We start from the raw sequence: 26324 nt of genomic DNA on the forward strand, positions 1-26324 counted from the left end.
ATTATCCTCAGCTCTTCTCCTGGGCCTTTTCCCAGAGCTTTATCTCCCCTGGCACTCCCTATTACAGCAGCACACAGGTTTCCTCCTCCTGAATTCCATTCTCCTCTCAGCCTCTTGAAACCTTAATCTAAGAGTTTTTAATTTCATAGCTATTAAAGACATGAATATCCCAGACAGAACATAACTTTTTCTGTGGATGTCTGGTAAGTGTAAGATAAACGTTCAATCAATTTTTAGATTTCTAATGGCTTAAGAATTAGAGTGGCCACGTAAAAACTGCCAATTTTACTTGAAATACAAGAGGTTTCCTCAGAAGCTACAATAATCCTTTGTGCTTTCCTGTGTTTCTTACAGACACATCTGGAACACTGTCAATACTGGAGGATTGATATTTGGTTCAATGAAAGTCTCAAGTTAGAGATCCACAAAATTTATCTGGCTTTCAGAGCATGCACAAATCAGTCTTTGAGTCAGGCTGGTTACTCAGGTGCTTGGCTATAAACCGCCAGACTCAGGCATCCAGCATGGAAAACAGGCTGAACAGATGTGCCCTTTGCCAGGACACAAATGATGCCATGGAGAAGGTGGGTGAGGAAGATCTTTGGCAAGAGGAATGCTGCACAGCAAGGGCTGCATCTGGGCTGGGGAAAGGCACTGCAAGAAGCAAAATCTCTCTGCAATCCAGACTAAAACTTGGATCTCCCAAGCACCAGCACTGAGGCTACACAACCACAGAGGCCCCTGATGTCTCTCAGCTGCATCTGAACTGAGAGGGGTCTTGGTGGGTTGAGATGGGCAAGAAGAGCAGCTGCAAATGCTCTCTGACAACAGCCAGGTCCTACAGTTCTGTGTCTGCTTTCTCCTCTCTGTGCCCCAAACTCCCAGCAGATCTAAAGAGTCCTCCAAAATCTCCTCACCTTTCCAGGAACCATCACAGACTCTGTTAGAGCAGTAACTGCAGAGATAAACGAGAACATGACCCCAGCCTTATTTAATTTTATATCACTATGCAAAGCTCTCCACTCTGCTGTCTCCATGACCTACTTTATCTATTGTTTATTTCTTTTTTTTCCTTTTCCAGGAAACTCTTCATTAGGGATAAAAGCACCTGGCTTACAGTAACAGGGCACTGTGCAAAATGTCTGTCAAAAAGTCAAGGGAGGAACACTCATGAACACATCAGAAAGAGCAAACCCACAGAGAACTGCAGGATTGCAAGGGAGTACCTTAGGTGGAAGAAAAGCAAAGAAAATGCACGGGCCAAAGTCTCTACTGGAGTAAATGGCTGAAGTCCACTGAGTTCTCTGTGCCAGTTTGAATCTGGGGAGAATTTGGATGTGCCAGCTCAGCCCGATGCAGATGGCACTGGAGCTACTCAGGTTAGAGCCAGAGTCTGTTTGCTGGCAGGAAAACAGGAGCTGGGAAAACCACTATGGACAAAACCAGACCTGAACAACTGGTGTGTGCAACTGCCTTGGCTTCCTCTTCCCCCTCTTCCTAAATTTGACACTAAAAACTTATTTAGCTGCTTTGAGAAAAAAGGTTAATGAAAATTATAAAAGAGAGAGTTTATGGGGAAATTTTAGGACTTAATTTCCTTCCTTTTCAGATGTACTAATTAAGGTTTTTTCCTACCAGGTAAGGTAAGCACAGTTTTCTCTCTGTGTTCTTTTCACATCATGCATGTACCATGTGCTGAGTCCTCTGAGCCCTCTCTGTAGCTTGTTCTAAGCTCCACTGCTTTCAGATGACCAAGGACAACACTTCATTACCAGCTCTTTATCAATCTCTCAGCAGAGGCCAAAAAATCAGAGCTTAAAAATTGCTTACATTGCTCTGAACTTTGTGTAAAGTTTAACAGAGCTCACTGTGTGTTGAGGTTCTCTGAGCAAACATCACTTATCCTGCTAACCAACCAAACCCAAGTCCTCTTCTCCAAAAATGAGCACACAAGATGTTGGCTGGCAGGAAACAAGGGAGCTCCTCTTTTTCCTCTCCCATCAGATACCAGCCTCAGCACAGTCAGGAAAAAAGCACAAGCCTTGAGACTTTTGGCTTTGTTGGCACAACACTTGTGGAAAATTTTTATGTGTGTGAGCTGATGTTGATCTCCCTTGCAGAGCACAGCAGTAATGAAGGTTTCTAAGGTCCCCACAGATCATTCTCCTCCTTCCACCTGCTCCAGTTCTTTAGGTACATGCTGTGAGTCCTGTTTCCCTCTTCACTCATTTTTTCTCACCATCACCTTCTAGGCGCTGTTATCTCACACAGTGCTGTCCAAAACCTCTCTGGAGAATTCCACTTAGAATTTTATGGCAACTTCTTCCCAGATCAACAGCCACTTGCCACATCCCCTTCACAGAACGCACTACAGGCAATTGTATCTCTATTTATTTAAACTTCAACCCAACTCACTCGGTCTCCAAGGGAACCTGTGCAGTTTCCATGCTCTCAGCTATGAATTCCAGCACCTGCTGGGACTCCGGGAGTGCCAGGAGCTGCAGGGTGAAGGGTCAATATTGTATAATTTAGTGATCCCTCCTTTGCCACAGAACAAACAAGTTTTCTCTGTTCATGAAAATGTTTGAGTGGAAGCAGGACAAGTTATTGTAAACTCTCCTCTGGCTACTCATTGCAATCTCAGTAGCCTGCACACCTCTCTTGTGTCTTACCACCTCATCCTCCTCCTTCCTTCTTCCATGGCACTGCTTCCTTTCATGGAATTCCTTTCTTCAGCTATGGAGATGCTAAACTCCAGCCCATCCCTGCCTAACCCAACTCCTTCCATGATTTACTGCTGCTATAGCTGGGCCACACAAACCTGGAGATGTTTAGCAGCTGTGTATGAGCCAGAGCAATCACTGTCCAATTAAAAACTGCCACAAGGGGTAGATGGGAAAACACAATCAGAATAAATAACTGATTACTAGTTTATAACCTGGGCCATGCAAAGAATAGCTCCTTACACTGATTTTTGAGGAATGTGCTGCTAACACACCTTGGAATATCCTTTGGGATTTCTACCAAATGGAAAGACAGTGCAGCATGTCCTCCTCATCTGCTGAGGAATGGAAGCCCTCGTGCTGTGCCAAAGCAGCTCAGGCACAAGCAGATGCAGGGAGAGGATGTGTTTTGCTCGTCTGTTTATTTGTTTAAGCTTGGAGCCCACCCACCAGCCCAGACATTCATTTCTCAGCCTGTTTCAATTCTTTGATTTGCTAACTAGGAAGTCAAACAGAAGGTGGGAGTAGGAATGAGTAGGTGGGAACCAGAACAGTCAGAAGTTTTTAGAATGTTATTCTAAGACCTTACAAATCTGAAATCGGAAGTTGATTTTTAAAAATTACAGTTAATTTCTCATTTTTCAAATGCTTTCTTTTTTTCAGAATACTGACTCTGACCAAGACCTTTATCTATCTATAACTTACTCCTCTGAAGGATGTAGTCAAAATCCTTTAACACCTCAATGAAAACAGGCACAAAAAGACCAGCTGGAGTCTGGATAATGGTTTAGCTCTAAAAGATGTTACAACTTCACAATCTAAACAAAATATTTACTAGTAATATCTCACCTTATTATCATGAATTGAGAGTAAATTGAAATTTCATGCAACTGAATAGGCTAATCACATACACAGACATATACTTTAAAATCTAGGCTTTTCATGTTCTTAAGTATAAGCAATTAAGGGTAAGAGTAACATTTCATAATTATGTCATTGATCTCAATTCCTTTTCATTTTCCTATGAAAGCACTAAACTTACATAAGACACATCTGAGGTTGCTCCTGTTGCTCAGATCCACATTTGTTCTAATCAAATATTCACCTTATGGCTTGTTTTGGGTTTGGTTTTTTTCCAGTTTTTGCCTTCACATGAAATTAAAATTTGAAAAGTCTGAATGTATCATTAACTTTGAAAAAAGTACTAAAAACTCATTTAAAAAATAAAAAAGTCACAGGGAGCTATGGGAAATCCTGTCTTAGGCTGGCCTACTAATTAAAATCAACTATGCCACATTATTTCCACTGTTCAAAAGTATCCGCCTACAGATCTAAAATCTTTTCCGAATGATTAAAATCAGGAATAAAAAGCCCCAAATCTCTTCCCTCTTTCATGTGGAGGCACACAGAACACACTTTTGCAGCTTTCAGAGTCCATTAAAGCATCACCTTTGAAAACAGATGCACAAGCAGGCCCGGGAGTGATTCATGCGAGCGGGAGGCTCAGAACTGCCAGCGACTCCTCGTGTTCAAAGCACCCCCAGCAGGCTCAGCAAGGTCCACCTTGGATCCCTTGTAATGAGGATGCTTCAGACCAGAAAATCAATAATATAATTAGTAAATGGTGTGTCATTTCTCAGAATCTTGCTGCAACTTATCTGCCTTTGATCAAGCTGAGTTGACTGCTAATGACATTTAATATTAATTAATGAAAATGCATGTGATAAAAAGTTCTTTGGAGAATTATCTAATTATGTACCACCAAAAAAATGAAGTCTGTAATAAATGCAATTTATGTTTAGATCAATGACTATTGTTTAGGCCACTCTGAGAAGAGACTGGGGTTATGAGTTATCTTTAGCTCTGCTTTCTCCTGTCCAACGGAGCCACTTAGAGCAGATGAGCCACGTCATTAATGAACTTTGTCTCATTTACAATGCCAGGGGCTGCAGGTAAATCCTTCCTCAGCTCTGGGACAGCACCTACAGAATATCTGAAGAAATTCACTTCTCTTTTGACAATGGATGATTGACAGCAAACCATCACGATTGAAGGTACTGACAAAATAAATAACTGTGGAGATTAAGCAGGATTTCAAAGGAACAACTGCAATCCTTAGGGAACAACGATTACAGAAAGGCAAAGTATTTCATTAACTCATAGAAATGCAGCACTTTGCTACCTCTCACTTTGACTGCCTGAGACCCCAGCTATTGAGAAACATTTACATTTAAAAATATTCCAATTTGATATAACTTGTCTAAGTAACTTCTCATGATTGTCAGGCACAGAAGAAAGGCTAAGGGAAATTTTTCATTATTATGAAACACTGCAGGATTCATCAGAAACATCGTACCTGGTTTAATAAAACTGGTTCTAAACTAAAAAGGAAGAGTGGAATAAATACATTATGTTAACACCATAGGGCAGATTCTATTATGTCCCATTTCCCAAGACATTTTGGCTTTGGGGATAAATATATGTAAATTGGGAAATATATATCCTAATGCTCTTGCTTTATATCAGCCATGTATAGTAACTGACCCCAGGGTTTGATGAGATTATTCTAATCCCATAATCTGACTACACACCTGATTTGCAGCAGCCTTTTCCAGCACAGGTGAGTAAAAAAGGAACAGCTGTCATATGATCTCACTCTTCTCTCTAATAGTCATACAGAGTAGTATAATAATACTGAGAAATTGTCAATATTCTCACAGCAGCTCTGACATTTCCACACTGGACATTCACTGTTGTTCACACTTTAGTCAGTGTGAGTGAGGAGCACTGAATTTAGAAGTAAACTAAGGCTTTCAATTATCTGAATTCCTGGGAAAAAAAATAATAATCTTGCTTCATCTCTCCCAGTTTGGTTTATTTTGAAAGACAACGTGTGAAATTGCTGAGAGCAGAACATTGGCTAAATAGGTGCCACTTGTTCTTGCCCCAGATGTGAAGGAGCTGGTTGCTCTCAATACAAAGTGATTAATGATTGCTTGCAATCAGCCCTGGAAATCATTGGCATTGAGTGACAGAATGGTTCTGTGACATCACACAGCCTCACATCTGATGCTTGTTCTCGGCCACGTCGCTCCTCGTGCTGCCATTTTTGGCACCATGAGTGAGCTCAAAAAAATTATGGCCTTTCTGGTGTTCATGAATAAACAAGTTTTCACATGAGAGAGGTTTCTATTTCTTTCTGCCAAATTGATTCTTCTGTTCACTCATGACCTCTCCCATCCCCACTCTGCCTTGTAGGAACACTGCTTTGTACAAAGGTTCTGACATTTTTCCCTCTCTGCACAAAAATATCTCATTGAATCAATCCTGGAGCACCTGACTGCAACCAGATCTCTCTTCTCCTCTGTCACTCCAAATGATGAGCTCTACCTCACAGCAAAGACTGACATTATTTTAGTTAATTGCAGTTAATCTTTGTAGTTGCTGTATTAAATTTCTTGCTGTTTTTCCAGTGCACAAGGTCATCCAGTTCTTCCTCTATTAAAACCCACTACTGAGAAGCTCATTAGTCCCCCAGATTAATCATGGAGTGCCATTTGAGCAAGCAAGGAACAGACAAGAACTCTGATATCTCAAAGCTTTCCCAGCTGAAACCCCCAAAACATAATAAATAAGAAAAAAAAACAAAAACAAAAAAACAAAGGATTCTAGAGTCAAGAATTCAAGTTACCAGATTCTTCTGAATCCCATCAAGTTGTCTTTTATCATCAAAACTTTACATCTAGAAAATAGAAATGCAACCTCTAGGTTCTCCGTTCATATTAATTAGAGGCTAAAGAGAATTTAATGAAGAAATAGCTGAATGCTCATAATTCAGTGTATAAAAGTGAAATTCAGCTTAATAAACCTGCTCCCTGTATTTCATTATTTGCATTTTGCTTCGGTGTAAGGTGTTCAAGCATAAACAACAGGGAAGAACTCCTGCTTGGTAAATATCTGTGGAAATTTTCAGAGGGGTTTTTTGGCCTATTCTGCAGTGGGTCCTTGTGCTCAGTGTCTAGCACAACCAGTATGAGCAGCATGACCAGCATGACCAGCATGACCAGAATGACCAGCATGACCAGCATGACCAGCATGACCAGCACAGGGCTGGTGAGTGCTGGGAACCACGGCAGCAGTGACGCCTTGGAAGGAAATGATCTTTAAGTCTTAGAAAAAGATGGAACAACATCATAACTGTCAGAGCAATTTTCCACCTTGATAGTTGAACACCTGAACTACTGCTTGTTTTTGCAGTGGGATTATTCCCAGTTTCTCTGTGCTCAGCTCTGAATCAGCTCGGAGATGTGTCATAAACAATGTTTGCCTCAAAGAGCCACGTGGGCCGGCACCGAGGAGGGACTTAATGAGGAGACAGTAGTTCCATAAAAAAATAAAAATAAAGAGCTTGGTTCATTTTCTGTAAACATCTGGGCTGTAAATAACTGCAGGCAGGATAGCATTAGACTGCCTCTGACTTAATGTCATAAAGATTGAGTTCTTAATTTTAATTTAGAGCCACCATAATTTTCAGTTTGCATGGGAACATGATCTTACAGTCTGTTAGCAGGTACCTCAGAAATGTAGCACAAATTACAACATTCTTACACTTTTCATGTGAAAAACTGAGTAAACATCTGTATTTGTCAGATATTGTTATAGGATTTTCCTGGTTCAGTAGCAGCGCGCAAAGGAAGTTTGATTTCAAAATAAAAACCCAAACATCTTATTTAATATATCAATTTTCCAGATTCAAAACAGTTTAATTATTTTCATGGTCTAAAAGAAATCTTTTTAAAAAATGTGAGGTATAAAAGAATAATTTGTTTCCAATGGTTAATCCCTCAAAAAGTCACAGGGAAAGAGACTCAGGATGCAGAAATCATTAATGGTGGAGCAATTGCTGAGTTCTATTCCTAGAAACAAAGAAATAAGGCTGCAGCTGGCTCCCAGAGGCAGGTGAGTTCTGGCTGACCTGCCAGGAGGACTCTGAAAAGGCTCATTCAGAATCTAATCAAACTGCTGGTGTGGGGAAGATAAGGCTTGAGTATAATTTTCCAGAAAATACTCTTTAAATGGTTCCAGTCACATTTTTCTACTTGATGTCTTTCTGCAAGCTATTTTGATTCCTGTTTTCATTTTCCTGGAACTGCCCTGAAAGAACCAAGTGAGTCAGTCCCTGCCACAATCCCAGTGCCCAGGCAGGGATGGAGGTGCAGGAAGAGGATCTGTGAGAGCTGAGCCCTCTGCAGGGGTCAGCCCAGGGCTGTGGTGAACATCCACACCCACGCCTTGCTCAAGCCCAGGAGGGTAAAACCCAGCCTAGCACAAATGCAGGGCAACACAAGGCAGAGAAAGCAACTGCCAATGCAACCTCTAGGGGAAGAAAATATCCTTCCAGGAGCCTGGAGTGTCCCCTGGCTGTGCTGGTGCTCAGTCTGTCCTCACTCCTATGAGGAAAATGCTCTCACTCCTTGTGGGTCTGACATGGAACCTCAAGGATGCTCAGAGCCTCTTCATTTTGATGGAAAATATCATGCAGAAGGAACACAGCTCTAATACAATTTTCCTTTACCTCACTCCTAAGGAATCCTGCAGAGTCCTGGAAAAGCAAGTCCACGTGTGTGAACTCTTTCTTTCTCTGATGTGGGTGATAAGCCAGAAAGTTGTTGGGCACCAGGCCAGGGGGAGGGAGCAGGGACAAAGAAATGAATGAGAGTAGAGGTAATTATAGCACTTACTTCGATTAGGTGCAGATCACCAATGAACTCTTCTGCCACTTGTTTTCTCCTCAGGGAAATCTCACTTTCCCAGCTTTAATTTAATCATGGGAAAAATATGTCAAGTATTGATTATAACTAGAAACTAAAGTCTACTACAAGCATGTTCACATTAACACTTTCACTCCGACATGACCTGGAAGAAATCCTCTGTTTGTCTTTCCTCATTCCTGATTCCTGAACAGACTGTCTTACAGAGAGCAGCATGTTCAAACTTACAAACATCAGTTTGGGTGATGAAAAGTCCAGGAGGGAATTTGTTAAAGCACTAAATTTACGTTGCTAGTGATTCTAAGTGTAACCAAAAGAAACATCTTCCAGCTCTGAGAGCAGAACACAATAAAGCCTCTGAGGAAGTGCTGTATATCAACACAGATTGCAATTTACTGCAGTTTGAAATAATATTCCAGACAAGTCCAAAAGTCAGAGAATTTGTCAGAAATGCCGTGAAAATCCTAAAATGGTGCTGTTTGTTCATGACCCTTGAGAAATGAAAGAAACAAGTGACACACAGTCACAATGCATTAGACTGCAAAGCAGGAATAGGAAATTAATGGATGGAAGAATCTCAAAGTGACCCTCTGCCACTTCTCCACAGCTGCCCACCCAGGCCACACTCTGCCCTTTGCTCTTTTGTCCATTCCAGACTCACATGGATGGTACATTTTGAAACTCACCACTACCAGAGAAAGGCAATATGTAGTTTCAAGTCCTTGAGAAAGTTCCCAAGATGTCAAATATTGGAAATTAATTCAGACCTTTTGGAGGAGAAGTACCAGTGAATGCTTTACCACACACCTGTCTAGAACAGTTTATGTCATACTGTAGCCCCTAAACTCATTTAGAGAGGCAGGATTAGGCCCCTGCCTTAATCAAGAACAGGCCTGTGAAACTGAGTCAGTTCCCATCCAAATGCTGGCAAGTGGAGATGGGCAGCCCTGCTCCTGTGGGCAGGAATTCTCCCTCCTAATGGCAGAGCACAAGCTCTGACAGAAAGGTAACTTCATGTTTGATATTCTGGGATCAAGGAAGCACTGCCAATTGCCTGTGCTCAGCCAGCCCTCAGTGATGGCTGTGAGCCCAGCTCAGAGCTGGTGTCAGGGTGACACTGGGCTGTGTGTGCTCCCAGGGAAGCCTGCACAGCACAGCCCCTTCTGGACCTGCTCTGGCATTCTGCAGGTCATCTCACACAGCCCTTTATTGCTTTATCTGTACCTCCGTAAACAAAAATCTTTCAGATCAAACTCACAGGAAAAACAACCAGCTTTGCGGAAGCTCACTGAAGATATTCAAAGGCTGAACAGTTCTACTTAGATTAAATTCACTTTATACAGCCTGGTTTTACTCACAAGTCCTTTTTGATTTGGAAAAAGCCAGGATTAACAGTATTATGCCTAAACATGCAGCTGTAGAATGTGATCTCTGTGTTCAGTAGGAGATGCCTCCCAAGCCTCAGCAACTACAGAAAGGAAGTGAGAGAGTTGATTTCAGGTAATATTTGAGTCCCAAATACAGGAAAGCTCAGGAAAATTTCACCAGAGACACAAAATAACAGCCAGTCACATACTCTGATTTTACAGATATAGACTTGCTGGAAACCTCCTGGAATAACAAACATTTTCCCCCTAACTGCTCCAGTCACCTGTAAGAAAAACTAGAGAAAGGTCCTGATTATTCTGGCCATGGTTTTGGTGTGAGTTACTAAGTAATGACATTGTTAGAGAGATTAATGTTAGAGCTGAACTGCTCCTTTAGCCCCTGTCCAGTCCACGCCTGACAGAGGAAGATAAATATATTTATAACACACAGCAAAGTGAATAACAAAGGGTTTATAAAGTTGTCTCTGACAAAACTGACAAGTTGTAGCTGGCAGCTTTAATCAGCTCCCAGCTGAGCCTGGGAAATTGGAGGGAACTGAGCACTGACCTTTCTGATGAATCTCTGAAGGAAGGTTAAAGTTTTGTTTACTTTTTTAATGGGCAGAGCTATCAAGTTCTGAGACCTTTGGATAAAAGGAGGATTCCTGTGCAAGAGCATTGTATACTGTATTTAACAAAGTCATTACTGGGTTAAAACTGATTTTTTCCAGTGAAGGATATGGCCTAGTGTTCCAGGGATGAAAGTTCCTATAATGCCACAAATAACTGCCAGATGCTGGAAATGTACTAGGTATGTTTTTCATGTCTTGAATGTGAAAAATGCAGTAGAATATAATTTAAATTCCATTTTTACACATCAGTGGTTCTTAAACCACCAATTTGATTTCTTTTTCAACAAGTATTCAACTCCAGCTTCTTTAGTATGGAAACAGTGGGATCTTTCATGTACCTTTACTTATTTAGTACCAGGAAGACAAACTCTTGGTAATGACCAATTATTTGATCAGCTTTTTCGAAGTAAGCTATAATTTATTATATTGCAGTATGTATAAAATCTCTGGGTTTAAAAACTCCTAAACCGTCACTCTCTTAAAAATGAATTCCTTGGAGCCATGTCTGAGGGTTGAGAGATCCAGCAGCACTTCCCAAATGTTTCACCTTACAGTGCACACCCCCCTGCAGCTGCTGCCCAACTGACACCACAGGGGACTTGGTTTTTCCAAAAGCCAAAATTGTTTTCTGATTAACAGCATCCTATCACAAAAGTGTCTGCTCTTGTTGCTGACTCAAGTGTCTACTCCACAGGAACAGCTGATACAGAGACCTCACAAGAATTTAGGAAGGTTGGTAAATCAGGACCAAGGAGAGTTTTGCAGCAAACAAGCTGCAAACCTTTTATTTTTTCACAATCTAATTCACTGATTGCTTTCTGTCCACTACCTTCTAAAAAATGAGCCCCCAGCTCTAAATCAGCAGCACACATGGACTCACAGCCCTCCAAAGCTGTTTGGGAACCAGTCACTGTGTCAGTCACTGGACAATTTTTCAAGCAGCACTGAAGGAACTTGGATATTGATTTTTTCCAGAGCTGTACAGGATACACCTGAATGTCCATCAACAACACTTACACCAGTAAAATACCCCCATGTTTGAGTTTGCTTTTTATTTTCCTTGTGGTTCTGCTGCAATGGTTTCTACCTGGCAGCAGTGGCAGACACTGAAATTTGGTTTAGATCTGGGCCATCCAACTTTGTGTGTACAGTGTTACAAGAATGTTATACACACCTGTAATGCATAAACATGAACATGAGCATGAAAAAAACACCTCCTTCTCTTTGGCATCAGTGGACTTGTTCAACTGGACCAGTTATTTATCGGGAAGATGACAAAGAACATCACTGGCACACAATTGTTGTAAAGGAAAAGCCCTGACTGTAATTAAACCTTTTCTATTCTCACCTGTTTTGTTCAGAAATGTTTCCAGGGCATTAGGAAAATTAAACTTCCCTTGTGAGATAAGGCTGTGCTGTACCCTGAGAGTGAAGGGAGTTGAGGATCAGGGCCAGGCTGGATGGAGCAGCCTGGTCTAGAGCAAACTGGGGTTGGAACAAGGTGGTGTTGAAGGTTCCTTCCAACCCAAACCATCCCATGGACTCTGTGACCATCAGGAAGAAAAAAACAATATAAATGAAGCCCAGCTCCTGCTGCTCTCAGAGAAAGGCTCTGTTCCTCAGCAGCAGAAAGCAGCCAGTGAATGATATCCTCCCTGCAAGCCTGAGACAACCCACACACTGCTGAAAAGTTTTTATAAATTGTGATGGATGACTCTGGAGCTTCTTCCGCCTGCTCCTGCACACGAACACAGGGATCAGCTGATGAAATTAAAAGGGAACATAGAAGTTGCATTAACAAAAAATAGATGTATGTACTACTACAAAATTAATCTGTTGGCATTGCAGATCTATATCCTCATTTAGCTGAGTTACAATCATTAAAATATACAAACAATATAATTTATATCATTGTGGGATATCAATCAAATTTCCCACCACCTAGAGCATAATAAAAATCAACAAGTGGATTTTACACCAATAAATCTCCTAGAGTGTGGGTCAGAAATAATTTATATATATATATAATCAATATATAAATAATTAGGATTCTGGTTTATGGTTGAAAGAATTCACATCCTGATAGAGAAATGCAGGAGAATTGGAGCACTTCTTCAGTTGATAAAATCACCATATTGTCACTATCACTGCTGGTTCAGAGCACCTGCAAAGTTGAGAATTTAATAGAAATAAAAAGAGATTTTAAAAAATCTCCATTTAGTCACAGCAGCAGCCCCAGTAGTTCAGATTCCTTACTCTTCACATGCTGGAGGCATGCAAGTGAATCTGGACTAGAAAACAGTGGATAATTTTTGTCATTTGCATGAATGCTTGATTTTTCATATGAATTCTGCCAAATGAGGTATTCACAGCATCCCACTGAATCTCACCTCTGAGCTATTCACAGAATCCCAGAATGGTCTGGGTGGGAAGGGATTTAAGCCCATCCAGTGCCACCCCTGCCATGGCAGGGACACCTCCCACTGGCCCAGGCTCTCCAAGCCCTGTCCAGCCTGGCCTTGGATGTTCCCCATCCCTGACCCAGGTACAGGACCTTGCACCTTGGTCAAGTGCTGCTTCACATCTTCCCTTTTCATCTTTGTGTAACTTAAATTCCATTGGAGTTACGAGAGAAACTAATTTGAATGTCTGATCCACGCACTTCAGACTGCTCATCATTTATTATATAAATTTACTACCCATTTCTATTCTAATGTGAGCAATTTCTAGCTCTTCAACAGGCTAAAAAGCATTTTGCTACATTTCAAAGCATTCCTGTCACATCTGTAAGACTCATTCAGCTGCTAGAGCAGCAACATTTTGAAACTTTATTTGCAAAATAGATTTATTTCTTATATAAATTGTGTTGCTCAAAGCGCATTCAAATGCAAAGAATTTTGTGATTCTAATTGGACTTTTAAAAATGTTAGATCTGCTCCTAAATCAGAGCATCACATGCTGTCCTTCTCACTTGCCTGAGGAAGTGAGCAGATTCCTTGGATTGTTTCAAAGCTTCAGTGGAATGAGTGATTCAGTTAAGCTCAGGATCTGAATCCAAGTGATTTACACTGCAAGGAAAGCACTTGGAAAAGCTCCACTCCTGTAGTCCCAGAACAATCTCATGGTTTAATTCATTACTTTCACCACCTTCAGGCTGGAATTGGCTCCCTGACTGGAGGAGAGCTCCTGCCTGGTTAGTGCAAGCAGAGGCAGGCTCCTGAATCTGAGCATGGAGAGGATGGATAGGTCACCTCGGATTCTGCATGGAGAGCATATTAAATACATACACATATATCACTCTGGTGCCAGACTCGGGGAACAAAAGCAGTAAAATATTTCCTCAGGGTAAAATACAGCTCCCAGGAGTGAGGAAGCCTGAAGCAAAAGGTTATTTTACCCAAGACAGATGCTGGATGTTTTATTATTTTGGGGGGGGAATGCAGTGGTGCTGTTCTAATATGTGGTGTTCCAATTCCTGAGATTTCATCCTAACTGCCCTTTGAAGACCTTGGAAGCAAAAATTCCTTAATGCCATGATGGGCAGAGAGGGAAATGGAACAGAGAAGTCAAGACAGCAGTGCAGAACCATTCCATGTTTAATGAAACACAGGGAAGGATGATGGATGTAGATAATTACCTGCAATTTGTATCTGAGACAATCTTGGAGTAAAAACACCACGTAAGGTTTTAAAAGTCCAAGGTGAGATTGCAGGTGGTGTAATTAATGGTAGGCAAAGCAGTCAGTACCTCTGGGAGAGGAAAGGGCAAGTGCTGGTCAGTGCTTCAGGGTTACCTGTGTCCACATAAATGGGATGATTTTTAGCACAGGCTCCAGCCTTCCTCAGGACAGCTAACAAACAACTTCAGCTTGAAGATCTCAAACAGCAAGGAAGGAAAAAGATCACATAGGACTAAATCAAGAAGAAATTAAAATAAAAATAAACACAGTGGAAAATTTTCAACAAGAAAATCTACAGAATGTATGGAAAGTTAATATAATCTAAGCAGCAGAGTCAAAGACAGAACAGTGGAAAGCTCAGCAAAGGCCCACACTGTGCATAAAAGGCCCAGGTGGAGAATCACAGAATGGTCTGAGCTGGAGGGACTCAGAAGGATCATTGAGTCCAGCTTTTCAGTGAATGGCTCATATGAGGACCAAACTCAGAACCTTCTTCCCCACTGTCTAAAACTCGTGTTTGGGAGGACACTGAGCTCCCAGCTGAGCCCAGTACTCACTGCACCAGGCAGAGCCCAGGTGTCTGTGCCATTTCCAATCCACTGATCCACTGCTGACTCTCTTGTTATGTCTAAACATCCTGAATTTGGGCATTTGTATCTCTGCTGCCATGCCTTGCTGCAGGCACTGCTCACAGGAAATACACTGAATTTTTGAGTATTTTGGCAGGAAGGGCTGAGGGGCAGAGCTGAGTGGCCAGGCCAGGGACTGCTCAGTCCCACAGCCCTGTGATTCCACACTTCAGGGGCTGGGAGGGAAACATTCATTTGGTGCTTGTCTCCATGGACTCTCCATGTGCTACAGCTCTAACAGATCCCAAGGCAAAGTGTGGGGCATTGACTCATCAAAGTGGGGAAGAAGCCAAACACTATAATAGCATTTTTCTCTCTGGGGAACTTCACAAAGAAACATCAGTTAGGGTAGAGGAGAAAATAACAGCCCAAATATTTCAACCTTGGAAGTGTCCTAATAATGTATTTCCAACTTCTCTTTGTATGGGATGACTTGCATACAAATCCAACAGGACCAGACACAGCAGCTTCTGAACATGCATACAGAGGTTTGGGTTTTTTTCCTTCTTTTTGAACTAATGAAAGGACTAAATATTGAGGGTTTTCTTTTTTCTTTTTTAAATTGAGATTTACTCCCTGCTGTCTGGAGAGCTTCTGATAAAGCCACTGGGATCCTCAAATGCAGAAGCTACAATTTAGGAAGCAAAGGGAAAACATGGAGTTGAATGCTGAGACAGGAAATTTTTCACAGAAGGTGAAGGATGGAAGAATTTGATGAAACACTTCAAGGGAGATGACTTGGGGTGTAACCCAGGTGAGGAGGCTTATCCAGGGTGAACTGTGCTCATATCTTCTCCTTTCCTAGACACTGATATTCCTCATTCCTGGGCATGTGTGCACATGACAAACGACAGCCCTGTCTCAGGGGAAGGTGCTGAAGGGAGAGAAGACTCTGAATTGAGAGCTCAGATCCTGTTCTCAGCCAGCTCACAATCAATAGACTTATTCCTGCTTCATTATTATTTATATGGTGCAGTGAGGAAGGGATGGAGAACTCCCATGCTATTCCACAGGCACAAGCACAGAAAATTCTTCTTAGCCCAATTTATAGCAAGTTTCTTTTCTTCAAATGCCTCACTCTATGTTTACACCTCTGCAACAGAGATAAAGGTCTGTCTGCATCTGGGATTTTAACAAGATCCTTCTTTTCTCCTTGGTCCAGACACAAATTTTAGCCAGGGGGAAGGAAAATAATTTTTAAAAGCAGGCCAAGGTTGCCCAGCTGAGATGATGCTTCAGCCTGTTCCATCCCCTATCAATAGCCAGGAGCAAGCAGGGGCAGCTCCCTGAACCCAAACCCGGGTGTCCTCCACATGCTATTGTGGCTGTGGAGCACAGAAAGCAAGGACATCTTCAGCTCTCAGTGAAAGCATTTTTTTTGTTGAAAAATCATTCCTCACTGTTTGGAATGAAACCCATTATTACCAATTAACCTGCTGTGAACCCATATCACTGGCTGAATTGAGCATAATTATTCATCCATAGTAATAGCTAAAGTAAATTCTGGCAATCTCGGCTAACATTGACTTCTCCTTTGGGAAAATTTTCAATGATGCCGTGTCCTTGGTTATGTTTCTAAAACCTTTTTTGTGCTAAACTTCAACTCAAAGTGTATCATTATGACTCATTTCTTCTTGTTTCGTAATGTTGTTTTCTTTTTTCTTGCACAAACATCTATAAGTAACTCTATTATCAACTGAAAAATTACCTCCACATGCTCAGAAACCTGATTTTACTTAAACAAAGTTTTAGCATCAGTAGCCCGTGTAGGTTGTCTAAAAATAAATTTTTAAATTAGTTGTTACTTTTCATAGCTTTTTAACCACACAGTCTGATGAACCACAGCCCTGTGAGCAAATGCAGGCATAAATTTTGGTTTGAATTTATTTCAGGTTGTCAAATGTAATTTACTACGAGAATGCCTGCCAAAAAAGAATCCAGAGGCAAACTTAAGTTGTCATCTTAAATTAAGTGTTGTTCCTTTTTGTTAATCTTTCTACATAAAAGGTTGTAAAGTAGTGCATTAAAGATGCAGTCCTCTTTCCTAATAAAAAGGCAGAGGTGGAAAAACAGAATAATGACAGAACGTTTCTCTAGCTGAGGGAACGTGCTCAAAACCATTGAGTAAATGCTCCCTTGCTCCCTGAGAACTGCAGGCTGCTGTTTGTTCACACGTGCAAGGTGTGGAAAGAACAACCTGACCACTGAAGAGCAAGAGCAGCAAAACATCTGCCTAAGCTCAGCATCACCTTTTTGCACAGGAGAATTACTCAGAAGGGCAAGAAATCCTAATGTGATAGCCCTGGACATGCTGGAGAGAACACGTCCCCTGCACTGGAACTGTGGAACTCATTTCACTAAGGACAGGATGGTTCTGGCTCTCACGGAAGAAATGTTTGAGTTTCAGAGTCAAGAAACTCTGAATTATTAAACCATGTCCAAACCTTTGAGCCTTCACACCCATCCCCTCCTCTCAGCACAGGAAGGTTGTTCTTGCCTTCAGGGTCTGAATCAAGCAGTTTCTGCTCTTTTCCTCCCTGTGGGTTCCCGTCTCCTCCTCATCATCCGTGTCCCAGTTGTTCACCTTAACCACGGGCAGCTCTCTTTGTATTTCCTCCATACCCTTCCCCTGTGTAAATCTGTCACAACTGATGTCCAAAGTCACTCTTTCCAGATACTGCAGGAAGTTTTCTACCACAGTTCCTTTACTTTAATCTGTAGCAGCAAAGAAAAATTCCAAGTTTAGGTTCCATATTGGGAAAAATTTCTTTAATGAAAGGGTTGTCAAGCCCTGGCAGTGTTGGAGGCCCCATCCCTGGAGGGATTTAAAAGCCTGTGGATGTGGCACTTGGGGACATGGGTCAGTGTCCCTTGGCAGTGCTGGGGGAACGGTTGGACCTGATGGTCTTAGAGGACTTTACCAAACTAAATGATTCTGTGAATATGAACTGAAAAAACTCAGATTTGACAGCCCTGCTGGCTGAGACATTCCCATGCCCCATTGCATTCAGATGATACAAACGGAAATGGAAATAATTCTAATCTAAACTAGGCAGCCAAGTCTTATTTAATGCCATGTTCCTACAATAACACCCCTTTGGTACAGATGAGGATTTATGATTTGTGTAAGCCCAGGTAAACTTGTGTGCCATAGAGCTGGAAGGTCCCTTACCAGTTTCTATGACAGGGCTCTTCTCTGTGCCCAGTTCCCAGATTTGAAACTGGTCAGGGAATTCTCAGGGCCTGAAGACACTTCTAATGGGCCAGGGAAAGGTAAGTGAGAAAAACAAGGCTTCTGGCATTTGACTTTTATTTGCTGTAGAGAGAGCCATCCCTAAATCTGAACATGTCCAGGAGTCACAAACTGAGCTCAATAAAGCAGATTTGTTAAAACTTCTATCTAAAAAGCCCAACTTTTTAGCTGAAACTCCTGAAATGTTTTTCAGCCCACAGGTCACTCTTTTGGCCTTTGATATGCCTGTCAGACACTCCTTTGCTGATCAAGCATCTCCTTTCCCTGAGCAGGAGCTGAGGCCTCTATTTTTGGAGACAGGTCCTTTCTATATCCCCTCTGTGGGCAGAATTTTCACCCACAATGTTATCACCACTGGGAAAAACCAGTGTCCTACACGACTCCTGTGCCTGCAGTGGTGTAAAAGCTGGGGATTAGCAAGTGAGAGCACAAGCACTCTGGCTTTAGCCAGATTTATATGCACCTCTGCTGTACCCTTGGCTCTTTGCATAGATTAAAAGACAATATTCTACACAACCCATTAAGATCTTATCATATTAATTGAACTGCCATTATAGCATTACCACAAGCCATCTAAGTAATCACTATATGATAACTCCTTATAAACCAGTTCAGTGACCTCCCAGATGCCTGCAGAAACCATGGGGCTGGCAGTTTGCCCTGAAATCTCAGAATGTGGCAAATAACTCCTAAAATAAAGAACCTTTTTCACCAAAATGAAGCCTCCTAGTTCTCTGCATAGGAAAGGAGAATAGGTGGGGCTTTTTTCTTTATGGAAACATTTCTGAAGGTTTAAATAATATCTAGACACTGTTGAGAGGGAGAAAGGAAAAGATGAAGCTGACACACTTTGAAGATACATCATTATCCATCATCTGAGATCAAGAGGAAGACAGCTTTTACAGGCCAAAGATCCAGGTTCTTATTTAGGGTGGGAAGAAAGAGCTTTCCTTTACCCAGCAGAAACAGTAGGACAGCAGCATCAAGCAGACAATCCACCCTCATTTTGATAGAATGTGAATTTCTCTTGGAAGAAGAGACTTAGGAAAGAATATCCTGGTAGACAGAGCCCTGGAGCTGTTCACCCTCTGCTGTCACAGAGCTCTGCAGTTCAATCCCAGGGGATCCAGGCATGGATTGGCAGGCACTGTGGAGAGCTGTGCCAGCTCCAAGGTGGGACACAGGTTAGGAAGCAGAGAGCTGCTTTCTGCTGCTCCCAAAGAGTTGTGCACATCTCCAGCATCCCTTGGTGATCACTCCCTGAGTTTATTTGATTTAAATCAAACCCTAAGGATAGCTGTGGAAAGCCCAGCATACAAAAGGGATGTTTTTTGAGAGCTCATAGAAGCAGCCCATACCTTCATTCTGCGGGGTGTTTCCCAGTGGGTCTTAACAGAACTACACCAGGTGAAATATTACAGCTAAATTACTAATTAAAGCCTTCTAAATTTTGGCACCACTAAACAATATTTTAAAAAACACCATGTGGTTTCAAACATGCCCCAGCTGATGGCTTGAAGGTTTCTTGAAGCTGTTTACCGTTGTCTTGCAACACACTGAGTTCCTGGGAAGATTCATGGAGCTGAGACAATCCAAGTACTTAACACTTTCCAAGACTGTGAACCTGCAAATTTTCTGTCAAAATCCATAGCAGCAAATATGTCAGTAGCTTCCTTCAGCTTCACCTCAACCACACAGACTAAAAAACAATCTTTTTTCTTTTTCTTCTTTTTTTTTTTGAACATGTTGTACCACTCCTGTTACCATTTCAAATACCCAATGTTAACGTCCAACTAAAAGTGTTCAAGGAATATCTCGCCTGACAGGCAGTACAACCAAGTACCTGTGAATGGAGTGATAGTGAAATGATCCCTGCACTTCCTCCATCCCAGCTTGTCTGTTGAAATCTGACTTTTATATTATTCATAGAAGAGCCATTATCTGAGTTTTCACTTCTGCAGTACAAAATCTTCAGCTCTGGTCAAAAGCTGTTTAATTTACAATCTCAAGTCCGAGCCATCGATTTTGGGTCGAGTGCGCCTGCTGAATAAGCCCCTCTGTTACCAAAGTGACACACAGGAGACTTCACAATAACAGATAGGGAACACCAAGACCTATCAGGTCACAGTAATAATGCTCTGCAGTGAATGCAAATCTCAAGTTTGTCTGATACAACATGAATCAGGGCACTCAGAGAACCTGTTCCTTCTCATCCTCTCCTCACAGAACAGCTTCTGCCTCCACCTCTCTTCTTGTTTCTTGTCATTCCCCATTTTCAGCTCCCCAGCCATGGCTCAGTGTTCTGCTCCCTGCCTCACAGCCTCTTTGACACGTTAACCTCCCAGCAAACCAGACACATTTTTTGTTTCCTGGCACAGAGGATTTTCTCGGTGCTCTGTCATGCAAAGGCTCCTTGTGTTCAGGTGGAATGCTCTGTTGCCATCTCCTGCCTGTTGCCCCTGATCCAACTGCTCAGCACCCCAAGAAGGTTCTGGCTCCATCCTCCTGTCCCCTGGTCAGCTCCACAGGGCCTCACCATCTCACACCCTGGTATCTCATCTGAGCCTACTCTCATCCAGTTGGAAGCCATTCCCCCTTGTCCTGTCACTACATGCTCTTAAAAAGTCACTCTAAGATGCAGCTGAAATAGAAAGACCGCAAGTACATTATGGGAACTGTAAGAAAATTTAAGCTGGGTTGTCCCTAGACAATGTAATACCTGAAAATCCTATAAAATACATTAAATTAACAACTAAATTGCAGCAAGGTTTGTATTTCATTTTGTGCAGGTTCCCCTTTTACATAATGCATGCTGTCAGCAATCACTCTCTGCTTAATATGCATAGCAATTCCTCTTCTGTGTCACTTACTCAATATTTTTTCCCTTTCTACCAAAGAAAAGGCATGTGAAGCCCTAATCTTGCTCCAGGTCATGCAGGCAGGGAGGTGGGAAGCCAAGCAAACGTGTCCTCTCCTGAAGGAACCCAGGCAAGCAGAAAACCCATGGAAAGAGGGACAGGGGAGATGATGATGGGCTGTGAAGGGGAGAGCATTTGCAGGGGAATGAGGCACAGCTAAAGCTGTGCACCACCATCAAAGTTATGATGCATTCACTGCTCCTCACTTGCCTAAAATTCTGCCTCATATGTGACCACAACTCCCTTCAGCTCCTCCAGGTCTTGCTATAACCCCAACCTCTGGAGGCACAGCAGCTGATGCAGGAAATTTTCATACTTATTTGTAGCCCAAAACACGTTGTAAATACTTCCTGACTTCCCAGATGAGCCGGGATTCAACCAGATGCTTAAATACATGTCCAAGCACAAGCCCTTCAGCAGGACCAATGGACCATGGAGCAGGAGATCTGTGCTGCACCCAGCCCAAGAGCAGGAATTCTGTTTCAGCCCTGGAGGTTGTGGCCATTCCAGGGACACACTGCATTTCCTGCTTCACTTTCACTGCTGATATTCTGGATTATTGTTATTAAAGTAAAAGGTATGGCACCAGGGACTTGAGGTTTTATTTCAAGATGCCACTGAAAAGAACATGGATATTTCAGCCTGAAAAAGTTTTCTTTAAGGAGGAAGAGATTTACCATAAAAAACACCATCCAACTCTGTATCTGAACATAGCAGATATTAGTAAACATTATTGGATCCATCTCTCTATCTGAACGTAGGAGATATTAGTAAACATGAGCTAATATTTGTGAAGATAATGCAGTAAAAGTTTCAAACTCAGGACTGCAGGAAGCAAGAGAGAGCCACAGCTCAGAAAATAACAGCTACAGAGCTCGATAGTTTCCTTGCTAAGAACAGCCACAATGGAATTTTACCCTTCCCTTCTTAATTTTTTTACTCCCATAAATCAAAAAAGTCTTGCATTACGAAAATTGGCCAGCAATCAGTCCGAGCAGACTAATTGCTTTTGCTATTTAAAAAGAACCTCATTTTAAATGGCTCAAGTGTTGTGGTGTAAAGTAGCTATTGTACGTGTGCATTAATTAATTTCCTAAGGATTTTTATTACATCTTCATGACACAGTCTAATTATCTGATAATGCTTTTTCCCATGTAGAGGAGAACGACGTTGCTCCAGCATGTACTTCAGTTGTACTCCAGGAGCCTGGGAAGTGGGAAACCAAATGACTCAAGGTCTGTCTGTTCTGCTAAATAACACGTCAGGAAGCCCAACTGCAAAATCTCTTCATTCCCAAGGGATGCCAGAGATAATCTGCCAAACATCACTGTCCAGCTTATGCATTTTTCATACTTTTTCAAAGACACGGAGAAAAAGTGAGGGAAAGCAAGTGCACAGTACCTGATTAAACATTTCCCTTCTTCCTGAATGAAAAATGCAAACCCTGGTCAGCATAAAGAATGAGGACAGTGCTGGCTGGCAGCCTCTCCCCCTCTGCTCCCACCTATTCCTTGAAATGCTTTTTGGTAGGTGTGACTCCCCACCACTGGCCCAGCTCAGCTCTCAGGGCTGCTGTGGAACTCTGAGAGCCAGGACTCAGAGCACACCAACTTCCCAAAGTCCTGAAGGCAGTTTCAAATGCTGAGGAAGAAATCTCACAACAAGCCGGAGAAATGCAGAACACAAAAACGTATCCTGGTTTCTAATTCCAAATAGATTTGACCCACAATATGCCATAGGAATTTGCAGCTTTCCTCTGTGCTGCTATTCCACAATGAATTACAATAAGGGCTGGAGGATCCAAGCTAAGGAGAGTTCCAGTGGGACTCTCCTTCCTTACAATGCAAGGGGAAGATTTTTTTACCAGAGTACAGAAGAGATGGCCCCAGTTTGGAACAAACAGAAGGGTGTATAAATATATACCACCCCCTATCCAGTATTCATTAGAAGAGGAAGCCAAAGTCTATCAATTTCAAACGAGAAATAAATAAATGTCAGATTGAAAGTAAGGACTAAATAAAGACTCAGGAATCTGCACTTCCATTAAGTCACTGCAGCTGGCAGGTGAGAGAACTTGGATCTCAACAACAGCAATGGGGAACCTGGAAAAATGCATGATAAATACAGGCCTTGGGAAAAAAGAATTTCTGTATGTTTGTCTTAATTTTTATTCTGTTTGGGAAAAACTCCAGTGAACTCAAATCTTGGCAATGACTTCGACTTCAAATTAATTTAGATTAAATAGAGTAGCTAACAGTAGTGCAAGGTTTCCCTGGGTTTGGTACAGTGCTCAGTATGGATCTGGGCAGGGATCGAATAATTAGAGCCCTGTGTCCCCTCAGACTGCATTGAACTTCATGTGGAATCATTAGCAGCCCGTGAATGCTCTGAGAGCCTCAGCACTGGAGATGTGATCCACCAGAAACCAACCTCACATGAGCACAGCCCTGCTGGCCCTGGCCTTGCAGAGATTGCTCCACTCTGTTTGTGTGGGGACAAATCTAACAAAATTCTCCCAGCATATGGAATATGACCTGGGGGAGGGAGAGCTGGAGAGACAGCAAACGAATTTGTAAAGTCTAATCTGTGTTTGATGCACACAAGTTGCTGCCATTAATGTCAAATCAAGTAATATCACACCAAAAAGAGACTGCAGTCCCAAAGTGGCTGTCTGGGCCCATCCACCCCCTCCTCTGCAGCCTGTGCTGCCACAGAGCAGCCTCCTGCCAGCTGCTTCTCCAGATTTAACTCCTCATCCTTGTGCCAAAACTGGCTGAGGGTGAGCTTGGCACCATTACTGGGTGAGAAACACACACAAATATTCAGATGCACTTCAAGGTTAGCTCTTGAGCTTCTGGGCCACAACTTGCAGCTTCAAGAAAAGCAATGAATCCAGCAGACAAGTCAGCAGATCCCATCCCTGGTCCAGCAGTGCCAGGGCATTTTCCTCATGCTGGAATTCCATCCCTGCCTTCTCCCAGGCAGAGGATATCATATCCTCTTGAAGAAAAGTGCAAAGTTCACGTCCAAACCTTCCCCTTAGGGGAATTCCTGCTCCCTGGGGAGACAAAGCAGCTCAGGGCCTTGCCAGAGTAGGATGGGGATGCAGAAAGGAAAAGGAAAGTGAGCTGGGCATCATTTGTAGATGTTCTCTCTCTGTTTCCTTGTATTCCATGTGCTTGGCATGGCCCTGGGCCCCATCTGGCAGGGGAAAGGGGATGGGTTGGAAATGGGTGAGCAATAAAACATGGCAGCACTGCAGGCAAACTGCAATTTCCATTCTATTGATCCTCTCTGGACATCAGTGATACACTGAGTTTATTTGGAAAATGAAATTCTAGAGCATGTTGCTGGAAGATGCTCTAGTTAAGCTCGTTAGACTGACTAAAATTTAATTACATTTATTTTTCCATTCTAAGATACAGAAAGGAAATATACATTCACAGCTAAAGAAGCATATCATTTGGCTGTATCATATGGAAATAAAAATTCTGGGATAAAAAGGTGCATTTTATTAGTGGTTTATAAGATTAAAATTTCATTATAAATTATTACTAAAACTATAGCATCACAAAATTAAATTTTAACTAAATTAAAATTCCCTTAAAAGCAAAACCTCCAGGATCTCTTATGCAGCAGCTTCAAATGGAGCACAACACTTTCAAAAAAAACTTTCCTCAAAGAAACAAAAATTGTAACTACAAAAAATCATTACGTAAAAACAGATCTTTAACGCTATCTGCCTGTAACATGTAATTCCTGGCAGGAGTAAAATCCAGATCCAATCTCCTTTCCAGAATGTACATTCCTGCTCAAGTAATTTTGCTGACAGCAAAGGTGCCAAGGAACCTCCATGCAGGTTGTTGTAAATGCACTGGGGATATCAGTATTGGATAGAAGTGCCTGGCCTCCCTTAAGTGGAAAATGTCAATAGGGAACAAGAGCAAATCAATTCTCTGATCCATAAATGATTATCTGGTGGTGGGATTTTATCACCCTGTTCACCACTGGCTGCAAAAACTGGGTTTTAAAAGAGTCCTGACAAAATTTGAAAAGCCATTTTGCCCTTCAAAGGGCAGAGCAGGAGCCTGAGTCAGCCTTTCTGGCGCCTTTGTTCCCCCCCCAGAGTGTGAGCAGGGATGGCAGCACCCCTCCCTCAGTCCTGGAAACTTGGATCCCAAAGCCCCTCGTGGAGGATCAGCAAGTGCTGACTCATGAACTTCCCTTGTCAGCCTTTGTTCCTCCTCTGCTGTAAACACACTCAGTATTTGACATTCCAGTTTTCAATCATACATTTTTAATACTTCTTAGGAGAGCTTGTCTGTTGTGAAATCTGCTCCAAATATTTCTTTGATTCTTCCGACTCCTGAAAATTAAGAATACTTTTTCTATTTTCCTTTCTTCTTTGGCACATCCCATGTGTTGCTCAGTTCTGCTCTTCTGCTGCCGTTCTAATGCTCTTCAGACAACCCCTCTGTGATCAGGAGCTCAGGGGGGTGATGGGTCCCAGGTAAACCCAAACCCTTGGAGGAACATGGTGTATTCAAATTCTGCCTGTCCTTATCCCACAGAATGTGGCAGAGTTTAGATAAGAATACATTAAGGATGATGTATGAACTGAAGTCCAAATCTTTCAGTAAGTATTGTTCCAGATGAGATGAGTGAGCTCTTTAAATGAATTACTTTCCAGAAGAAAAGACTTTACCACTGTGTTATCATAAATCTATATTTCCACAGCACAGATGCTGTAATTTAATTATGGTGTTTAGCTTCTGTAAGTTTAAGGTGCAACCTTGTCTCCTTTCAAATCTGCATGGACAGATGTCTTTTCTACCTCATGGAATATTTCATTGAAGTATCGTACTGGAAAAAGCAGGATCTGAAGCAGTGGAAGTACTTCTTACTAAGAAAATGATCAAAACAAACATCCAGGAGGTTCTGGACAGACACTCACTCCAAGCAAGTGGTGTGGTTTTTGTAATAATGCTATTTGAATATTAAATCACTTGGCAAAACAAAATCTTATCGATTAGGAGCTGCTTTAAAGGAAAATACACTTTTTTTGCCATTTTTTTTAGTATCTATTACTTTAAGCCAAGTGTGTAAGAATATTCAAACAACCAGTACAGAAAAGTGTGGAAAGAATCCTTCCCAGAGTCCCCACAGGAGGAATGACACATTCCACAAGAACAATTTCACACTGAAGTAATGAGGAGGCAGAAAAGGTTGTTTTTGTGACTTCCTCACCTGCCAGTCACTGTCTAATTGATGGAATCAGGCAAATGGAACAGGTGAGTGTCTTTATCTGCTTGACTGCAAAACTAAAACTAAGTAAAACACCAGCAAAGCTGT

General features: G+C 42.0%; 1 protein-coding gene across 7 annotated transcripts in view; it reads right to left on the reverse strand.

Annotated features, from left to right (window-relative positions):
* The window catches only part of MEGF11 (multiple EGF like domains 11), a 250824-nt gene that overhangs the window by 198680 nt on the left and 25820 nt on the right, over positions 1 to 26324 (reverse strand). The window contains exon 1 of one of the 7 annotated variants that reach the window (XM_063169983.1): positions 4173 to 4255. The exons of the other annotated variants lie outside the window; for them this stretch is intronic. The gene's annotated coding sequence lies outside the window, so the exon portion shown is untranslated. Of the gene's footprint in view, positions 1 to 4172; positions 4256 to 26324 lie in introns of those variants that run through there. 7 annotated transcript variants of the gene reach the window in all.

This window comes from Melospiza melodia, chromosome 15, assembly GCF_035770615.1.
Source record: "Melospiza melodia melodia isolate bMelMel2 chromosome 15, bMelMel2.pri, whole genome shotgun sequence".
NCBI lineage: Eukaryota > Metazoa > Chordata > Aves > Passeriformes > Passerellidae > Melospiza > Melospiza melodia.